The sequence below is a fragment of the Drosophila serrata genome, unplaced genomic scaffold, assembly GCF_035046125.1.
Source record: "Drosophila serrata isolate PLE 108 unplaced genomic scaffold, ASM3504612v1 contig_165, whole genome shotgun sequence".
Classification (NCBI taxonomy): Eukaryota; Metazoa; Arthropoda; class Insecta; order Diptera; family Drosophilidae; genus Drosophila; species Drosophila serrata.
In genome coordinates this window covers 4,740,422-4,756,720 of record NW_028257063.1, presented here as the reverse complement: position 1 = coordinate 4,756,720, position 16,299 = coordinate 4,740,422, and the positions used below count along the sequence as shown (strand labels likewise).

At 38.6% G+C, this 16,299-nt stretch overlaps 1 protein-coding gene across 5 annotated transcripts in view; it reads right to left on the bottom strand.

Moving 5' to 3' along the window:
- ths (thisbe) overlaps nt 1–16,299 on the bottom strand; it is a 67,246-nt gene that overhangs the window by 31,051 nt on the left and 19,896 nt on the right. The gene's annotated exons all lie outside the window — the stretch shown is intronic.

Here is a 16,299-nt window from a genome sequence, read left to right as displayed (position 1 = left end):
CCTCTATTTATAGTCCCCGAGCAGAGCAGAGAAGAGCAGAGAAAGTGAGAGTGAGTGCGTGGGAGAGAAGCAGTTGCCTCTAGAGATTAACATAGAGCGATTAACATAGAGTGAGAGGGGGAGAGGCAGAGAGGAGCAGCGAGCTGATATTTAATTTAACTATAAACAATAAGTAACTATGAGCAGTAAGTAACTCTAATCAGTAAGTATCAGTGAACATTAAGTAACTCTGACCAGTAAGTGCCTATGACCAGTAAGTATGTATGTTCAGTTACTAACTTTGAACACTAATAAACAATGACTTGCAACTTTTGAAACACAACACATTGCTGAGACCTAGCTGGCAGAAGCCACTTCGTTCCGGGGATGTTTGAACTAGTTGGGAATCATAAGCACAGAAGTGCGAGACTAATTTTGGAACAAATTTAAGAGCTAGTTGTTAGTTCAATGAAACTATGGAGTTATTCTTCTATATTATTTTACTAGTATATAAATCGGAGCATTGCCAATCGGTGGACTATATATATACATATATATAACTGCCATAGGAACGATCGGACGATATTTAAAACTATAATCATGAATTAACCATGTTCAGTTTTTATCTATGACCAGTAAGTAAGTAACTCTGAACAGTAAGTAACTCTGAACACTAAGTATCTATAAGAAGTAAGTATCTATGACCAATAAATAACTATGATCAGTAAATATCTACGGCCAGTAAGTAAATATGATGAGTTAGTAACTAAGATCACCAATAAGCTATAACCAGTAAGAAACTATGATCAGTAAATATCAACGAACAATAAGTAACTATGATCAGTAAATAACTATGACCAGTAAGTATCTAAAGTATCTCAAAATATCAGAAAGTTTCTGAGTATGTAAAGGGGACCAAAGCAGTAAGAAAGTAAGGAAATAAATTGGAATATATAGTCTAGACCTAGGTCTGATACCACCAATAGCTTCTTACCGCAGTAAAGGACACGTCATTGTTTACTTCCTTTCAGTGCAGTGACCAAGATTGGGTGACTTCATCCAAAGTAGGCTTCTTCCTAGTCATCCAGATGTGTTTCATTGGCCACGTCATATTTTTAAAGTCGAAGGCTGACCACTTGCACTATCACTATTGATGTTAACACTAGGTACCCCTAGGACAGACTGAGGCGCGCGCGACCTCAGCGCCTCTATTTATAGTCCCCGAGCAGAGCAGAGAAGAGCAGAGCAGAGAAGAGCAGAGCAGAGAAGAGCAGAGCAGAGAAGAGCAGAGAAAGTGAGTGTGAGTGCGTGGGAGAGAAGCAGTTGCCTCGAGAGATTAACATAGAGCGATTAACATAGAGCGAGAGGGGGAGAGGCAGAGAGGCGCAGCGAGCTGATATTTAATTTAACTATAAACAATAAGTAACTCTGAATAGTAAGTATCATTTGACCAGTAAGTAACTCTGAACAGTAAGTATCTATGACCAATAAGTAACTATGATCAGTAAGTATGTATGTTCAGTTACTAACTTTGAACACTAATAAACAATGACTTGCAACTTTTGAAACACAACACATTGCTGAGACCTAGCTGGCAGAAGCCACTTCGTTCCGGGGATGTTTGAACTAGTTGGGAATCATAAACACAGATGTGCGAGAATTGTTTTGGTACAAAAAACAAGCTATTTGAGTAAAACTATGGAGTTATTCTTATATTTAATTCTACTAATATATAAGTCGGAGCATGGCGGATCGGTGGACTATTTATATACATATATTTATAGCTGCCATAGGAACGATCGGAAAGTTTTTAGAATAAAAATTATCACTTTTTCAGTTTTCAACAGATTTTCATTTAAATTTATATAAAGCCATACAAACGATTGCTAAAAATAGAGGAAAATGCTTGCCGACGTTAGCTTCCTTTCTTGTTTAAAATAAAAACCGAAGGCCCTTAAGCTAAAAATAGTGAGCTGCCCCACCGTTAGATAACCGCTATTAACCAGGCTAACTGCGACCCTGTCGAGGCCAGCATATTACCAAGAAAAAAAAGCCAATACAAGCCAAACAAATCCCAAAACTCAAATCAATCTTTATTTTGGCAACTTTTTCGCTGGTTACCGCAAAAAGCTAATTAATTTTTTTCTGCGTTGCCCATTTCGCCGTCAACGGCAGCCGAAAACGCTCATCAAACTAATTGGTCGGCGTGGGTGGCCAACAACTCTTAACTTGGCTTTAATTGCATGCGCCGTTGGCTGGGCTCTGGCCAAGAACCTGCCAAAGACAGGCATTTAAAAAAGACGCAGCACATTGTCTGCCTAATGGCTTCCAAGCCAAGCCAAGACAAGGCCCGGCCAAAAAGCATTGATTTTCTGCATATTTTTGTTGTGTTGCTATTTTGGCCACTTGGCCATTTTTACCGTTTGGCCTTTTTGACTCCGGCGTGTCAAGTCAGCCCAAGTTGGTTAATAAACTTAACAATTTAATTTGCCATTTTGGCCAAGGAAATTGTTTAGCTTGGTATTTCTTTTAGGTTTTTAAGAGAGAGGGAGAGATGGGATTAATCAAGGGAATTTAGAGGTGCAGGTGTAGTTACATTTAGAAAAGTAAAAGTAAGGGAAATCCGAAAGAAACTTATCTTAGAGAATTAAAATGGTTTTAAAATTAGCTGTATTTTAAATGATTGCTTGTGAACTTTATTTATTTATTATTAACCCATAAATGCTTTCAGTTTCTATTATTGAAGGCTTGTACCCTAAATTCCTCTTTAAACCCTTCTCATAAATTTATTAAAACTGACTTTCTTTGATCGAACTCTCTTTATATTCCACCGGAAATGCTTCATTGCTGATCATGACATATTGGTAATACTTTAAGCAATAAAAACATTAATATTTACAGTTGATTATCGCATTGAGTTGGCAACTCTGCACGCAGCCGCTGGCCCCACTTGAACTTTGTGGCCAACTGCTGACCAGCCTCTCCGCCCTCTCCACCTGCTCCACCCCCCTCCGCTCTAGGCGCCACCTTGCGCTGTCAATCAACGCGGGTGGTGGTGTGCCCTCGGTGGGTGGTGGTGCCAAGCAGCGGCGGTTGTTGTGGGGTGTATCACCCAATCAATAACAATGACTGATTACGATTAAGGCCTGGCCATTTAGCTACTTTGGCGAGCCTCCATTTGGCCAGAAGGAAATGCGAAAATGTTTGGGCCATGAGTCACACAAACACACTTGTGAGACGTGTGGCCAAAAGTTCTTGAGGAAATAGTTGGACAGGTGAAAGTTTCCTAGGAGGTCAAGAGAAAGATTGATTGGGCGGAAGGCCTTCAATTGAGCAATTATTATTATTTGGCCTATCATCATCATTATTACATCATTATTTTAGGCTTAGAGGATATTTAGACAGCATTTTTTGTTAGGAAAATTATGAAACTGGACTTGAACTATAGATATTTAGTTTTTTTTTAGTTTTTTTAGTTCAATTTAAAGTAATAGAAATTTTAAATTTTTGTAAACTTTTTTACAATGCCCTTATCTTTTTTTAAAAAAACCTAAGAAAATTGAACATTTTCTTTTTTTCCTCAGATGGCTAGACAGATTCCCCTTTTGATGCTGATCAAGAATATATATGATTTATGGGATCGGAAATGACGCCTTCACTTTATTAGAAATTAGAATTGAAATTATAATACCCGCCAAGGGTATATAAATATAGCTGTTCTAGACCTAGTAATCCCTTTAAAAATAATATAGAAAAATATTCTATTCACCAATTTTCTCCTCTACAGAAAATAATGCAATTCAGTGGATCCCTTTTAAAAGACCAAGATGACCAGGCAAATTTCCAAAGGTACCTGAAGCTTATCAGTCAATTGGGGACGACTAGGGCAAATCAAGTCCCCCAACAAACCCATGTATATACTATATAGTATAGGTAAAGTATAAATATATAGTATGCCCTCTTTCCTTTACGGGGATGACGTGCGAATCCGGCATTAGAGCGCCACAGTAGTCGGTGATTTACGATCCTTTTCAACTGCAAAGAAAACCTCATAAAGATTGTCCCGAATAGCGAAATCAAAATAAATCGTAAATAAATCGAGGCGAAATTCCTTTAGCGGCACAAAGATTCCATGACACCCGGCTATATCAGATCGTCTCCAGTGGCATCCGCCTTTCTATGCCCGGCGGACTTTGCTATCGGATCGTATATTACTTCTCCGGACAGCGCAGCCTTATCGCCGGAGAGTTACCTACCGGCGGCTATTTTCGATTCGGCTTTCTGGCCAGGCTAATGAGCTTTAATTGATTCCCTTCCCGACTGGTTTACGACTCGGACTGTAATATCTGGACAGGATCTTGCGGTTTCCTTCGCCGCGAGGCACGTGTCATCCAGCCGTATCGGATTTTTGTGTGCGTTTCCACCGCAAAGGCCAAAAGACCACTGAAATTTACACTCGTACTTGCCGTTTGTTACCAAACATGTAAACAAAAAACCGCAAAGCCAACAAAATATTCAGCCCACACACATTCACCCGACAGAGTGCGGAAAACGTGGCCTGCGGGCGATTCGTGTTTGACAAGTAATAAAAGTGATTAAAGCAAATCTAAACACTTGCTCTATGTATGTGAGTGCTCCATGGAAGTGAGTTATTCACATGACTCTGGGGCTGGTGCCAGGGGTCGAATCATTTGTTAATCAAAATGCAAATGTAATCAATAGAACGGAAGTACCTGCCCCCTGCGACAGACCCGTAATTTGGTTATTGTAGTAAATGTAATAACATAATGGATCAGAAGGTTGGAGAGGGGATTCAAAAGGGGTGTACAGTGGGCTAAAAATGGTATCTTTTAAGACCTTTCAATGTAAAGTCAAGCTGGAAGGTTATAGTCTCTATTCATTCTAAAATAACTATCTTAAAGATATGCTATACGAATATGTAATACTTAAATAATTGTCTTTCCCAAAGTAAATCTATCTTTGTTACCTTAATATCTACATTAAAATGTGCCTTGATTTGGTCTTAAAAATTAAATATATATAATATATATTTCACTATTTTTAAGCCACTGTAACTAACTCACAGAAAAAAGGGCATTCAAGCCTCCCCCCATTTTTTTGGCATAATAAGTCTAGCCATGGCTCTCCCCTAGCTCCGCCCCAAGTTGCATGTCAAACGGCATGAACATGCTGCAAAAGGTCACCCCGACTCCTACCTCAACCCACCCTACCACCACCCACCTGGGCCACCTGGTCGGTCCACTGCTGGCCCTTTGGCATTTCGGCTGCCGCTCTTCCTGCGGAAATGTGCGCCAAAATGTTTGCGTGCCTTCCACAAACGACGAGTATGAGAATGTAATATGTTGGGGATATTTGAAATTTAAGAAAAACAACATGCCAAGGAGGGGTGCTGACATGCCATATATATATATATATACATATATATATATATGCTATATATGCGATTTATATGGGCAATATGTCGGGTGGAGCTGGTCGAGGATGACTTGGCAAATGGCGCCGGCAAATGCGTTCATTGAACTGCCACTGCGATGCAATAAAAAATCAGCAAAGGCACATTTAAAAGGAAAATAAATATGTGTAGGATAACTGGCGACTAAAGGAAAAGTCAGTCAGGAGGCATTGGGGGTGGGAAGATCTAAGACAAACAGTGAGCGGATTTATGGGGTCGCTGCGGGTCGCGTCGCATGTAAGACGGAAGCGGAAGGAGGACGCGAAACTGGCAACTGGCACACAAATGGCAGGAAGAAGGACGGGGAACCGCAGAAAGGAAGCTGTCGGAAGGACTGGCAACCCCTGCGGCTACTCCTGCAGGCACTGCCAAAAAAAAGAGCTTGAAAATATCCCAAGATAAAGATAAAGCTTTCTTAATTATATGCAGACAGGAATATTAAAGAAATTATTATATTATATTATATTATATTATTTAACACACCTTTAAATATTATTATCAAGCTTTATATATTACTTAAAATATTTTTCCAAGTGCCTTTATCCTTATGCCTTACTGTCTTGCTCTTCTTTTTTGTTGTTTTTGGATTGGCAAACGGAAGCGAATTATGTTGCCTTATGCGACGACGAAAGGGTTCAAGACACAAGCTCCGAAAGAGGTCCTGGGGTGTCCTGCTGGGGTGAAACTGATACACCGCAGCCAGATACAGATACTGTATCTCGTGGCCGGTTTAATTTGCAGAAAATATTTTGATTTTAATGAGCAATGAGTATCAAATTCCTCTCATTACTTACGCCTCGCTGGAGGTGGCATTGCATAAGAGCGGTACAACGTGGCGGATAATTGATATTTGACCGAAATTGGCCGCAGGAGGAAACTCTGCTCACTGGACTGAAATTATTATAATCGAGGATTGATTTCCTAATCGGCCACTCGTTTCCCGTCATAAAATAGATTCAGTATTTGCTACGCAGGTTATTATTAGGAAAGTTGAAACACAAATCAAACTGGGGAGTGACTTCTTCCATTGTTCCAATGATAAGATTTATATTCTCTGATATAGAATATAATGAAATTCCAATTGCATACGATCAGTTACTTGCTGTTCAACGATGATAAATCAAAATTCCATTTCGGTCTTATACTATATTTAGAGGATGAACACGGGAATTCCTTTTCGAAGAAATATCACTTATTTTGAGATTTTCGACCGTCACATTAAAATTCTATATTTCTACGGAGGAGCAACCATAAATTTCGGGACATTTACTAATTCTAGTTAATCTACGTATCGAACTTGTCACTCAACCTCCGCCAGAACTGAAGTGAAAAGTGAGAGTGAACGATTTTCTTGTCATCGAAAGCCCCAGCGGATGGGAAAATCTCTAACCGTCAGATAGTGATGGGTAATCAACACTGAGAGAAGCGGTCAAGGTCAAATATGGCTGAAGTATGTGTAAAAAAATAAAATTTCAACTAAATATGGTAATGATTTTCCTGGGAAAACCACTCACTCTCTTTTACACTCTTGAGTGTTTCCACTCCACTTAAGGCCTGGTGGGTGCGGTGGCGAAACTGTGGCAAATGCCACGCCCCTTTTGCTGGGCAATTTGTTGCGCTTCGTTGCGCGTGGAAATTATGATTTTTACTTTTGTGGAAAATCTCATTAGGCGATGCCTGAAAAAGGATGCCGATTTGGCCATAAATATAGGCTAGTGCCAGTGCCTGCTGCAATTTGCAACCCAAAACTCTCTCTCTCGGGGAGCAATCCTTTGGGGCTAAAGGCATGTTACGTGGCATTTTAATTAAGCGGAGCAGCGAGTTGGGTTTTATGGACATTTCTTTAATGGCCCCGCATAAATTCTGCGCTCCAGCTAGAAGAGACTCCGAGACTGACTCCGGGGGCATAAAAAGCACGGCAGGCAGTCTGAAAGTGAATTTAATGCCATTTTTTGTGTTACTTTTTTGTTCTTCTCTTATTTTGGTTCAAACAAAGTTGTGAAGCCGCTTTTGTATCGAAGAGTTATGCCGTTGATAACTATATCCCGCCGGCAGGTCGGTACAACTTTGTAGCGGATCGATGATCGGTGGCTTTTCTCCTTATCGATTGCCTGATAAATGTGTCATTCAACCCTGCGGCGGCAAAGAGCAACGGAGCAAGTGCAACTGCAACTGCAACTGCAACTGTATCTGGTATTTGTATCTGTATCTGGTAAATACGTTTTTATGGTTCTCTAAAGCCCTGCTTGCCCTGGCTAGCTGTGTTTGTACAAGCATGTGGTATTGATTCTGAGTCATTAAATGATATTAATGTTTTTTAATGGGAAATTTTATGTGTATTTATCGTGCAATTAATCACTCAACAGAATCACAAATAATGGAAAATTATATTTTGTTCATAGAAATGTTATACTATCCCTGCATACCTTAATTAATGACAGCATTTAAGCTTGCAAAAATGAAGTAATCAATGGTTTTAGGCTAGTATACTTATATTACCTGAATTACTTAACATTTCGACTCTTAGGAATTTGAAAAGTATTCATGATTGATCATTTATTTATTTATTTATGAATTTTAAGCGATAAATAATAACAAAGATAGTTAAATATCACATGCTAACTTGACCTGAGCTTCCATTTACCTAATTTATTAAAAATTCCAGGAATTCCACACTAACCGTAGGTTCAACCGGAATTATATCAAGTTAATATCAATACAGTTTCCTTAATTCGTTTATTATAATTTAAACTGCTCGTGATCAGCGCTCGTTTTGGCTCGTTTGTAGTCTTAAACGATTTAAGCGAAGCTCATTTACCCATCGATAAATATATATATGTATATTTTCTTATTTTGTTGTGTGTTTTTTTGCATATCTCATGAGCAGCACGAAACGGAATGATTTATTTGCATATGCAACACCGAAATGCACTCACAAAATGAGCTTTTAAGTGGCCGGCAGCCCTCCACTTTCGACTTTTATTTCATTTTATTTTTATTTATATTTTTTCGGCTTCACCCTTTTCGGGTTAAAAAAAAAAAAACCGACGGGAACTGTCACCAAGTGCTCCACATTTTTTGTGTAAAGCTTATTAAGAAATGCTTATTCCGCTCTCTGTCTCTTTCTCTGGGTGAGCCCCCAACTCTCTCCATCTCTTTTTTGCTCGGTTTTATCGAATTTAATGGATTTTTAATGAGTCTGAAGCGGGGCTTTTGACGGCTTTTTTCGGAAAGTGCAGTTTCATTATCTCTTAATCCTGTTTGCCTTTCAGGAAGGAGGAAGATACAATGTAAGGGAGGGGCCATCGATTGAGATCTGATCGGGGATTAAAATAAGAAACGGTTGCCTTTGTCAATTACGTTTTCAATAAATTCATTCAGTTTTTATAACAGATGTTACCTATAGCAGCTATTACCTTAGTTGTAGGACTTAGGTATATTAAGATATATCTATTATAGGAACATAGGTAGATAGATCATAGGTAGATAGATCATAGATAGAAAGATATATGTCTTGTTCTCTTCTTAATTCTTGAAACAATGTGAAAACTAATGATACAACTCTTCCTTTAATAGATATAACTAAACAAAATCCTATTTAAAAAGTTTCTGCAGCTATTAACATTTAGATTCCCATTTAAATCCAATACAACATAATTGGTAACAAGAATCAAAACCGAAACTCAATCGCAAACTGAAACTGAATCACTGCAGACGCCAGAGAAGTCGCCAGTAAAGTCGCCAGAGAAGTCGCCAGTAGAGTCGCCCGGACAGTGGCGGACAGTAATCCTACACACTTGTCGCCTCTAGTATTTGGCCATCGAACAGTTCCTGGAATTCTGTTCTCGTACCGCCTCGACAGCAATTAGATAGACCAAGACAATGCCAAACAAATCAAGTCAAATACAATAAAGCGCCCTGGCATTTTATCAGCACCGAATCAGACGTAACATCAGTACCCGGGGCACTCGAGTGTCGGGCCCTCAGATCGCTAAGGTATCAGGTTTTAGAACGCAAAAAGGTGTACAAAGTACCAGAAAGGAAAGGGTTTTGACTAGACTAACCGAATGGGAAATACCCTTGTTAATCAAGTAATTATCATAGCTTGGTTTAAGGGAGATATTCAAATGAGGACTACCTATGGTAGCCTTAACTTGACACGTCTCTTCTGTTAAAATATTTGGTACAGCAAGATGTTAGTTATATATTTAGAGCTTATAATATTGTATCGGATCCCGTATATATTATGTTATATTTAAGGAGCTTTCAAAATAAAAACCATTATGAGTCCCATATCCTACTTTGAGTTCCCATAAAAATCTTTCTTCTGAATTGAAATTTGGCACACGAGTAACTTTTGTAAAAATCTCAATGCTACTTCTATTCTCAATCTTTGATTTATAACTACTTCCAGCACATATAATACCCTCTGTCGAGTAAAAGATAAAGCCAAAAGGGTTTGCTGTCTGTAGAGTCTTTGATCAAACGACTGACGCGGAAGCGGCGCAGATAGCTGGTAGTAGATAGCAGTTGGCATTCCACACCCTGGCCTAGTCATGGCTAAAATATTTTGGCCAAAGTCTGGCAGAAGGAACTTGCATAAACAAGGCAGACTGTAGACTGAAGACCAAAGACCCAAGACTTCTGACTAAGGTCGTTCCCCTGGCACCATCGATAACGCAATTTGGCTCTGCAAAATGTGCGATCGAGTGGGGGAAGTCGAGTGGTTTGGTAATGGGCCCCAGATCTACCTGGCTGGTACTTCACCTCAATTATCGCTTAGGAATTTTAACTGAGCTTTGGAATCACAGTGTCCCTTCTGCAAGTATTAGCTAATTTGCAGGCAACTGTACTAAACTATTACCAGAAATTACTCAATGTGACTGACCTAAGTCAAAGACTGATAACGAGACATTCGAAATGGGGTTCCTTTTTAGCAACCAAGGCACTAAAATAGCCCTGACCAGCAGCTGGATTAAGGTTAACCCAAACCGATGGGTTTTTAATACCTTCCCCTTTTAGTGGAAATAAACGAAAATAGAATGGAAAAATAGAAAAAACAGTTGCCATATGTAATGAAATTGGTCAAAAGTTGCGGCTTAATTTCCATAAATACTTAAGGAGACTGCTTGTTGAAAGGATCTAGTCCTTAAACGTCATTACCTTAAAAGCCCCAAGGTCAAGGTGCCTTTAAGTACAGTTGAGTCAGCAATCAAGGTGGCTTTCATTTGGCGTGTGGCAAGGCGTAGCTCTTTATTTTTTATCGTTTTATCGATAACGCCGAAAATGTTGCTTCAGTTGTTAATCCAAAATACAACAAGGCATTTGACAAGCGCTCTAATTGATTTGATTCTCGTGCCATTGCGACAGTAACGATGATCGTGGAATATTTTTTTGGTTGCTTGAGAAATTCGAAAGTATTTCAAAACCAAAGAAAACATAATAAATTGCATAATTTTTCAAAACTGTTTCCAAGCGGATATAGAATATCTCACCCCAACCACACATAATTACCTCTCTAAAACCAGAAAATACTCAATTCTTATAACTTAATTCAATGTAAATGCTGTTTTAGCTTTTGCATTTTAATTTTTTGTTGTGCAATGGAATGTTAATTATTTTTTGCTAGCCCTTGGAAACAAACATTTGATTTGATCAAGGAACCAAGTGCTGTCGAGTCACTAAGTCAACAAAAGAACTTCCTCCGGTGTGGTGTATCTCTAGATAGACAAATAGAACTGAGTACAAGAGATTGGGTGGAATATTCCGAGAGCCTTTGGGGTTCTTTTTCCCCTCGGTGATAACACCAAATGCGTTTTGCAATAGCGGAACATGGTCTATATAAGCCCCACCGATATTTGTCTTCTTCAGACAACGATGAGGGGTGTATGTCTTGCATGTTACAGGAAATAAACAACAGAGGAGCAGCCAGCAAATGTGGTAATTATGCAGTTCAAATATAGTCTTTATGGTACTTTTTCCAGACCAAAACAGACCGGGAATCGTGGTAAACTGGTAAGTATACTGCCTGGATATGGCATATGGCAGAAATCATCATCATAAACAGCTCTGTTGTCAACACAATCGCAATCTCAGCCACAAAAAAAAGACCGCCTGGCGCTCAACTCCCTCTCCTTTCAGATTGTTCTATATAAAGATACTCTCGAGGGGAGGGGCTACACTGAACGGAAGTTTGGTTTCTGATAAAAACTGAAAACGCCACAGAAAGGGAGAGTTCTCTTGGTTCCTGCGGGGCTTTTGTATAAGAAAGTATTTCGGAGTGAGGGATCTCTAAGTGGGTCACCTGCAGTTGACATAAGCTATTGCCCTGACTGGGTGACAGGTGGGTGTGGCCTCAGAAACTCGTCAAGAGTTGGGTAAAAGTGATCGTGGGTGGTAGATTCTGTTTAGTCATCATCATATCACGAATTATAGCCTTATTTCCCATTTATGGGTCAACTAAAAAGAGAAGGATTTGCATTAAGAAGGAAAGGTTGTGTGGGGTTCTAGAGGGTTCAAGATTGACCTGGTGGTATATCATTTACTAATGGAAACTCCTTCACAAAATGTGCCTCAACTTGTCTTATTTAAAATTAAATTAAGATATCGCTTTTATTGTAGAAAGAAGTAGTAAGAATAATCTTTAAAACCCAAAAAATAAACCTTTAATTGCTTTCAATTAAATGATAAAATAAACAATGCAACGTAACAGATTTCCTAGAAATATGTATACCAAAATCCATTAAGACAACGATTATAAATTCCTGGCCACTTACAAAGCGCTTTCAAAATAGAAATTCCTTTACCTTTATTTGTTATGAATAATTACCGATAACCCCCTTTATTGTACAGAAGCCATTATATATCCGTTTTGCGATAATTCCGAGCCATAAAACACCGCTCGTTCCCCAAAAGACAAAGCTTCCTTCTACTCTGCCACCAGCAAACAAAACGAAATAAAATAAAATCAAACCAGCACCTGAAAGCCAATCGATTATCACCTTCGATGGGCTGCCAAAAAGGGGCTTATCTAAGTGCGCAAATAGCTGGGCACACTCTTTGGCCCTAAGAATTTCGCTCAGTGCAGGGCCGTCACTCAATGGCACCCCCGACAACGCTTTATCGACAACGAGGGCGCCAAAAGGCAGAGAAATGCGTGTCAGATAGGACAGTCCGAAAGGAGCCATATCTGCCATATTTACTATAACAAATAACAATAATATGGAAAAATAATTGTGTCTCTCTGTTTGCTCTATATGTCACCTGGCAAGCGCCATCCAGCCATTGCGGCAGGTGGGAAAATAGAAGGAGGTAAGGTAAGTAGGGTCTTCGCTTTAGCCTTCCCCAGTTTGGCCTGTCAGTATCTTTATATTAATCAATAAGAGCAGGCCGATAAGATTGCTTTGAGCTTCGTCTGCCTTGCTATCAGAGTGGAGAGAGGGGGTGGAATATGGGGAGGAGGATGAGGAGGTTCAGTGGGTGTGGGTGTGGGTGTGGGTGTAGGTGTGGGTGGTTATCCTCCAAACACTTGCCAATAGAAAGCACAGCGAGAAAAAACATAGAACCAAGACTAAATTACTAAATTTTGATACTAGAGAACCAATTTACAAAGCATTTTATATTGTAAAATCTAAAAGACATCTAAAACATACAAGTATAGTTTGTATTTACCCCCTATTTCTCTCAGTGCCTCTTTGATAACATTCCTAACTGACACTCGCACACCAATTGATAAATCCAATGTTTGTCCAGCATTTATTAATGTATAAATTATATCGTTTTGCGCCTTATAACGAGGGGGGGTCACCTTTCTCCACCCACAATCACTATCTTGGCCCCACTGTGCCCCATCAATTTCGCGTGCTACAATAATATTTACATAAATATAAAAAAAAAAAATAGCACAACAAAATATTAAGGCAAATATTCGCCAGACCAATTTGTTATTCCGAGTAATAGCCCCGCGAAACATCTGCGCAGTTAAAAGGTCCCATCTTAAGTTGCCATTTATTTTAATTGGTCGGGAGCCTAATTGCCAGGGCTTACTATACTTTATTTATATATATTAGTCTGGACTGGGGCTTAAGCATCTTGGCCCTAACTAGACGGCTGCTTGTTTTAACCCTGCCTCAGATGATGATGATGATATTCCCCGTCGACTATCGATAAGAGCACATGTCGTCTGGCCAAGTGCGACGGAATTAAATTTATATAAGGTGTGCGGCGATTGGCAAATTACTGGAGGTATTTATAACATTTCAAAAGATATGATAGCAAAGGATAGGCCAAAAAGAAATAACAACGATTGTTTTCACAACAAATCAGGGAGTAATGGGACTTATTATTCCATCTCTCACCAGAATACATCGGAACGTTTTATCCCATGGAAAATGTGCTGCAGTATTTGTCCATGCATTAGCAAAGTCAACATGGAAAAGAGAGAAAAAACGAAGTCAAAGACAAGGATGAAACTCCACTTTGGCAACCGGAAGTCGTGGCGTGAAAGTCGGAAAAGCATTTTACAGCAAAAGCCTTTTAAGGCCAAAGAACCAAATCGATCGATTCCACCATTGAATGTATCTGCTGCGGCGCATAAATCAAAATCACCACTGGCATTGTCCCGCCTTTCAAGAATTCAACCAACAAAAACAATACATAATTTACGACTTGGCTGGCGGGATCATATCATGTTCATATCATATCAAATTATGTCCAGATAACTGAGGCCTCTTGTCCACTTTTTCATATCTCAACCGACCAAACTGTCTGTGCCTCAAGAGCGGGTCAGCCCCATGGAGCCACAAGATTGGCAGTTCGATGCTTGATTTTGGGATTTATCTATATTTTGGCATCTACTTTGAGGGAAATAATTAATAATAAATAGAGAACTTGAAAGAAATTACTAGAAAAATCAAGAGTTCTAAGGAATAAAGTGATATAGAAGCACTCTGAGAATTAAAGATTATTATGAACTTTTAATTAATGAATAGAGAATATAAAGTAACTACTTTATGAAATTAAATTATAGGGCAACATTTTGTTCTGAATAATTATTATGAATGTAGATCTTAACCTTATATTTAATGAGGAAACTCTGTGATTAGTCAAGTTAACAGAGGCTTATGAGAATTTTAATATAGAGGTCACTGAGTTAATAATACTTAAGCAGGCTTTAAGCCTTAATATATTCAAAGAATCATGAACTTGGTCAGGTGACCTTTGAGTTAGCTTTGAACCAAGGGGATTCTCACATCCCAATACCAAGTTGTTCTATAACTAAACTGTATATATAGAGTAGAAAAATAACCTACATTAAGCTAGCTAAATTAATTACTATTTCATTTGAGGAATGTCGCTTTGACCTCCACTGCAATTACTTCCTAATCTCGGGGATTCCCCCATGGCTAACTATCATTTAAACCCGATCCTCGATCTCTCTATATAAATTCTTGAGGTAGCCCCCGATTTATCAATGCCAAAAGTCAGAGTGATTGTGGGAAACACGTTTTTTGGCACAACTCTCCTATCGGGCGAGCACGTTTCTAAAACGCGACAAAAACTTTCCGCTGTTGACCAAAACAAATGCCGATCAAGATAATCATCGGAATCGGAATGGGACAGAATCGATCAGAGACGATATCGAGAATAATAATAATAACAATAACAAGTTCTTCGCAGTCGCCGCTTGGATATATACATATTCGGCCTTGCCAATGGATTTCCACAGAGGAGGAGGAGGAGAGCTCTTATCTGGTAAATGCAATTAGAGACCAACTTACATACACTTGGCTCTTGGTATTTATAGAGGCAATACCAAGAAGTATATATACTATATACATAAACACCCCCTATATCTTACGGTCTGCGCTATCAGAGCAGCTCTTACCCAGACACCCAAAAAATAGGGGAAAAAAGCAAGTCTCTGCCTTCCCCATCTATTGACAATTCAATTAACGTTTTGAAATAATTTCCTGATAAGCGGAGCAGCAACGACACGCACCGAGAGGTGAAAGAAAGGAGAAACAGCGCCCAATAATAATACACCAAAACAACGTTTAAACTTACTAATAAAACCCCAACCAGAGCTGCCAAAGAATGGTTGAAAAGTTATCACTAATTTGTGTCATAAAACCGAGCTCTCTTGGCAACTTCTTGCCAGAAGAAAAACTAGGGGAAAATTGATTAAATGTTTCTTAAAATAAAAGATAAATTCAAGAACATTTACGTACCTTTAATAAAGTACCAATTTCTTTTTAAATAAATATGCGTAATAACTGTTTTAGATTTTTATAACCTTGCATGGTATTCAAATTTCAATCAGAAGCTTTTATTGCGGTGAAGGAATCATTTCCGACCCTATAAATAATATATATTCTTGATCAGGGTCAACAGGCAAATCTTTCTAGTCATGTCCGACAAAAATTTTAAATTTTCAAAATTTTTAAAATTTTATAAGGGGTTACATCGTTAAAATTGTCAAAAATTGAAAAAATTAAAATTTTCTAAAGTTTTAAATTGAGTATGAAAATTTGTTAACCTAACAAAAACTAGCATAGAAACGCATTTGGATTTAAAATTATTGCACTTTTGACTTAGTTATGAGTTTTTTTAAATTTGATATTTTGAAAAAATTGCCATATGAAATACAAAGAATGCAAATATTCTTATTCGATTGCAAAATTCAATGGTATATAAACTTGGGCTTCCCCAAGTTAGTTTCCTTTCTAGCCTTTTGTATTTCCTGGTAGCCCAAAGGCAAAAACCAATGACATTTCAGGGGATTTCTCTTCTCAAACTCATCATTGCCTTCAAGAAATATTAGTACTTGTTTTTCCAAGGCCCAAAAA